Consider the following 6,095-nt stretch of genomic DNA (forward strand, 5'->3'; position numbering starts at 1 on the left):
TGCCTCACGGCCGGCATCTGGACCCGCAGCGGATCCCTATTCCGGCAGTGCCATGCACACCGCGGGCGCACGCCGAGGAAGTTCGCCGGCGTCGCGAGGCCCTCACTCCGGAGCAGCGGGAGATGCGTGCCTACGAGCCAGACTCCCCAACTGGGAGCGCTGGTTCACGCTAGAGCACGAGGAGGAGCGCCGCTAGGGCGTTCACGTCGACCACGACGTTCCTCCGCCGCCGCCTGAGGTTCTGCCGCACGAGCAGGACGAAGAGGCGGCGTACGAAGCCGCCCTCGAGCTAGCCCTTTAGCACGCACTGGAGGCAAGCAGGATTGAGGAGGAGGCCCAATGGGATGGGATGGAGCGCGCACTCGCCTTGTTGGCGGCAGGGGACTTCGTCCACGCCCCGCTCTTCGACCCGCCTCCGCCACCGCCGCTACTGCCCATCGTCGAGCCCAAGCCAAAGCCGGAGCCAATGCGGAAGCGCTCGCCGCCTCCACCCACTTGGCCGGAGGAGTCCTACACGTGGACCGGCGAGTTCTGCGAGTGGGTGGGCGCGCCTCCGGTCCACTACACCGCGACGCCGGAGGAGGAGGCGGCCCACCTCGAGCGCTGGAAGGCGCACTGACTCGCCCCAGGAGGAGGCCGACGGCGAGCAACAAATGCTTTGGGAGCAGCAGCTGCGCCGCGACGCGGAGGCGCTGCGGCTTGAGGAGGAGGAGGAGGAGTGCGACCGGCGAGCCGCAATGCCTGCGCCCCAGCAGACGTCGGAGGAGGCTACCCTGGCAGCGTACCAAGCGGCGCTCGGGTGGGCTGGCCCGGCTCTCGTCTTCATCGACCTCACCAGCGGCGATGGCGACGTCAAGGGCAAGGGCAAAGCAAAGGACGTCTAGGGAAGCGTGCGGGCGCAGACTTTTTTATGTTTTTAATTAATGTTAATTAGGTTTAGGTGGACTTTGGCAGGCGGTTGACCGGCCACCTAATGTTTAATTATGTTTATTTCTACGACCTGTTTTTTTTTTCCTACGCCGGCAAATTTGGGTCCGTCTCCATTGGGCGCTCAAGCCGACCCATATGGAAACACGGACGCATACGTCCGCCTGGCTGACCCAAACGGACGAAAAGCGGACAAAATCCGCGTCCGCTTGGTTCGGTGCGTTGAAGTTGCTCTTACTTATTTCATTTCCATTATCATTCTAAACTTGTGCTTTTTTTTCTTCGAAACAAGGGAAACCAGGCGGGAATCTCAAAATTTTGAAATTTTGGTTTCTTCCGAACAGCGAAGCCGACGTCACAAAAATCAGAGGGAGACCCGCGTCGGTCTCCAGAACCCTCCGTCAACCGCGCCAATGGCGCCGAAGAACAGAGGCAAGAAGACCAAATCCAGAAAAGCCCCACCTTCCTCCACCTCGGTTCCTCCCCCACCGCCGACGGAGCCACAGGCCAAGGCGGCGAAGGCTTCGATCGATGTCCTCGCCGATTTCGACATCAGCAGCATTCTCCGCCGTCTCTCCCTCGCCGACCTCCTCCGTGCCGCCCTCGCCTGCCACCGCTGGCGCCGCCTGGCCGCCGCCTGCCTCCCTCGCGCCCCTCCTCTCCTCGGCTACTTCTTCCACCCAACCGAAACCCCTCCCCCGCCCCCCCTCCCGTATACCAAGAACGTCGACACCCCCGCCGTGTTCGTTCCCCTCGACGCCTCCTCCCCTCGCCTCTCCCTCGATTTCGCTCCGGACGCCTTCCGCTTCTTCCTCTTCGACTCGCATCAAGGCCTCCTGCTTTTCGAGCCGGCCGACGAGTTTCCCTAGAAGATGATCCCCCGCTTCCTCGTCCTCGACCCGTCCACCCGCCGCCGCATGGTCCTCCCGCCCCCGCGGCGCGACACGGTGCCCGATGACCGCCGCTGGCGCAACTCAAGGTACTACGTCGGCTCCGCGCTGCTCTCCCGCGCTTGCCCGGGAAAGCTCTGCTTCGAGGTTGTCTGCTTCGCCATCGACGGCGGGCACCCTCGCGCCTGGGTGGCGTCCGTCGACAACGGCGACTGCAGCTGGCGCGCGCTCCCGCGGGACGAGGAGGTCGTGGTCGAGTTCGATCCCTATTGGTTCGAGGGACGCTGCGTGCACGCCGGCGGGAAGATCTACTGGCACATCTGCAACTCTTGGCGCCTGCTCGTGCTGGACCCTGCCACACTCAAGTTCTCCTGCCTGCTGGTGCCGGACGCTATGGCATGCGGATCCTGCAAGTACCGCATCGGGGAACGCCGGATGGGCGGCTTTGCTTGGTGACCGACGGCGAGAAACAGCTGCAGCTCTGGGTGCGCGGGGAGGGCAGGTCGAGTGACAACAGTTGGCTTCTGGAGAGGAGGATCGTGGATTTGAGCGTGGTGTGCGACATGGTTCCTGGCCTGCACAGGGACACGAAGCTCAGGACCCTTAGGGTCTGGCCCAGCGACATGGACGCCGGTCGCACAGGGAAGGTGTTCATCAAGACCTGGGGATACGGGTACTACTCATTCGATATGGACACCGGCAAGATGGAGCGCCTGTCGACCAAAGGTGGCAAGGAATATGGGCACCCCATGTTCGCCTACTTCCTGGCATGGCCACCTGCGTTCCTCGCTCCAGAGAACTGACTTGGGGTAATTTACAAGACAGCCCACTCCTGTTAATGATGTTAGTTTTTGTTCAGCGATGTTGCTTCCTCATTTGCACACTCGGATCAATGTTTTCCATATGTGTTTGCTTGGAGTAGTTTGTTCCATGTGCATAATACCATGAGTAAGTTAGTGCATTAGCTTTGGAGTAGACTAGTACAACTTGGAGGCACAAATGTTCATCCTTTCTAGGATTCTCAGATTATAGGGAGTTCTTCTTGCAAGATAGATAGGATAGTGAAGTAATTATGCTCAAAATGACAAGGATGCGAGGCTATCGTTCCAATACTTAAGTCTGTTTTACAAGTTAAGATCACAAATTCTGTTGGCTGTAGACTATACATTATATATAGGGGTCCCTTATATATATGCTGGTATAAGAGATATGACACACTTGATACTTCCCTAATTCCTGCTGTATAGTCTCTAGTCTATCCATATGTTCATTATCCTATACTTTCGTTGTATTGTACATTCTGAAACTTTCCAAGTTACAACTTCTGAATTATTCTTACACATTAATTTCCTAGTACGCTCTGAATGAATTTTTGGCATCCTGTATTACAGTCCCTTCATGTGACTTTCCTAGAACCTGTTAGTACCCCCCCCCCCCCCCCCCAACCCACACACACACAAAAAGTTCACACGAATCTTAAAGTTATTTAAAAAGGCTATCGCCATATTAGTTTGGTACACACTACGTGGTAGGTAATTTTGGCACTAGTGATAACAGAATTTTTATCTCGTTAACTAGGTTGCTTATGGATTGTAATGTTTCTTTTGACACGGCAGTTTTGTACATTGCGTTTTAACGTGTGCTCACTCTGGTTGGCTTGCTCATTTTGATTTGTTATAAAACAGCTTTTAGGTTGCCTTCAGATTTCCAAAATGCAGGTTGTTTTATATGCTGGAGGTTTCAGTGAGCTACTTTTGTAGGCCTGTTGCAAGTTTGAGACTGGATCTTTTAACTTCTGTTTATGAATTTTATACCTGGGAAATCAGCATAATTTAAAAAAAAATTCTCTCTTGAGACATTTGTCTTGTGGTACTGGGTTGAGAGACGGTCCTAACTATTCACGTGAAGTTCCTAGCTGTCACGTCCGATGTCACCTTTACATTATCTCATCTTTACAATTGATAAGGATACAATCTTGACTGTATTTTCTGGTTTAGTCATTTAGAAGATCAAAGAAATCTAGAAAGGATATCAGAACATGCATATATGATTATATATGTGTCATTCACTCTGATCAGTTAAGTAATACTCCCTCCGTTCCTAAATATTTGTCTTTCTAGATATTTCAACAAGTGACTACATACGGAGCAAAATGAGTGAATGTACACTCTAAAATATGTCTATATACATCCGTATGTGGTAGTCCATTTGAAATCACTAAAAAGACAAATATTTAGGAACGGAGGGAGTACCTTGTAATCCTCGCTGCATGGACCAATTGATGATGTTGTTTGGGGAGTTATACTATCTTATTCAGTTTTCTTTTCATAATACAGTGATTGTCAGTTTGTCTGAATCGGTGCAATCTTTTTGACAGCTCATAATACAGTAAAGAGAAAATCTTTCAGAATTTTAAAACAGTAAATAGCATGCACATGAGCTTGATATTCTGGTTACGAGACGGTTTGATCTTTTACTACTTGCTCAGCCTGTTTGCTTGTGAATTATATTGGTTGTTTCAGTGCAAATTTGGTAGCTGATATTTCTGTCATTTCTATGATTTAGGCCGTGTGGTGACTTGTCAGGAATTGGGCGCATCTTCGTTTGAAGTCAACTCTTCATTTATGGGTCACTACTTACCTACTGCACTGCCATCTGGAAGCTCAGATTACCTTTGCCTTGGATGAGACTATTTATCTATGTTTGATGCTATATTTCCAAGTGTCATTTGGATTTGGTGATATTCAGCGAAGCATACTGTTAAAATTGTGTTTCTTTGGATGATCCATCATTTTGGCCGTATTCAGTAATATTCGTCGCATTTCTACTTTCACCTTGTTCTGCCTTGCCTCGGTAATTTGCTGGTCCTACCACTGATCGATCGTTGAACATCTTGAATTTGAATAGTATAGTACCGGTGTACACAAACATCTTGAACATCTGATTTGGTTATTTATCGCATTAAGCCCATCTTCTGTGGACAATTGGATACACACAATGTTCGAATTGTAAACCACTTGTGTAGGTAAATGGTTGTCAACGTGCAAAACATGATGTTTGGTTGTGCGCAGCCTATGTTCTGGTCACCCCTTCTCACCAGTGGTGACCTTACCACACATTCACCCTACATAAGCAGTACAAATTAAACATTGTTTCAGTCTTAGCTAGTAAAAAAATGACAGTTCTTCCTAGTAACTAACAAGTTGCAGTACAAAATAATAGTCATATGGCTCAATAGAAGAAACATCATCAATGTCGAATTAGGGGGGAAGTCCATCCTCATATTCTTTTTCTTTAGATCCTTGTTTTACATATATTTGCCCACACTGCCTTAGCCCACTCTAACCTTTTGCTCTTTTAAGCTTCATTATCAAATGCCTACACACCATGGCTAGAGTTATTGGTACGAACTGGATCCCTACCAGGGTGTGGTCTCAGGTTGTAGGGGTGGAAGGAGGGATGGCGTGGAAGAAACATCATCAGTCGTCACATCTTCCTCGTCCGGCATAAATTCATCACAACCCCATTCCAGGATCCAGATATGGAGAATGGAACATGCAAGAACAAGCCTAACTTGGTGGGGAAAGGGTGGAGTGATTTCTGAACCAGGATCTTAAATCTATTATTCAGAGCTTCAAATGCCCTGTCAACCTAACTCTAAGGCTAAAGTGTATGAGATTGAACAATTCCGGTGCAGTCGTAGGATAGTTCCTATAAGAGAACTCATTCAAATGGTACCTGGTTTTCCTCAAGGGTGGAAGAACACAAGGCTGACATGCCTATCCGGCATCTCCTAGGTAGAACTTACCATTGGGCATCTCCTAGGTAAGAATGTTAGCATCATGGGCTAGTCCTTTCCAGCCAGCTAACGCATATGTGAACTTCAGATCAAAGTCAACAACAAGCACATCCTAGTTTGTGCAGTGCTTTCTATCACTGTATGTTGCAAACTGTAACCTCAATACTCTAACGTTTACATAAGTACAATGTATTGCGCGAAATGCAATCATGTGATTTTTTCCGAAAAGGGGCGCTTTATTACTTAAAAGATTTAAGCATTACACCCGGCCTCTGCATAGCTAAGATGCACACAGCCAAACAATATCCTCTCATTCAAATGAAAAATAATAAAAAGGCGAAATACAAGGAAAACATGTAGTATCCGTATAACGCCTAAAGCGGAGGTGGGCCAATCCTAAGATCATGTTGCCACCCATGTTGGGTAAAAGTATCCCTCGCCGTAGCCTCCAATCGTGTACACACCTCCATAAAAAGGTC

At 49.4% G+C, this 6,095-nt stretch overlaps 1 pseudogene; it reads left to right on the plus strand.

Annotated features, from left to right (window-relative positions):
• The first annotated feature begins 1,104 nt into the window (after positions 1-1,104).
• Positions 1,105-4,644, plus strand: LOC109769619 (uncharacterized; annotated as a pseudogene).
• Positions 4,645-6,095: the final 1,451 nt, after the last annotated feature.

This window comes from Aegilops tauschii, chromosome 5 (assembly GCF_002575655.3).
Source record: "Aegilops tauschii subsp. strangulata cultivar AL8/78 chromosome 5, Aet v6.0, whole genome shotgun sequence".
In the NCBI taxonomy this organism is placed as follows: Eukaryota; Viridiplantae; Streptophyta; class Magnoliopsida; order Poales; family Poaceae; genus Aegilops; species Aegilops tauschii.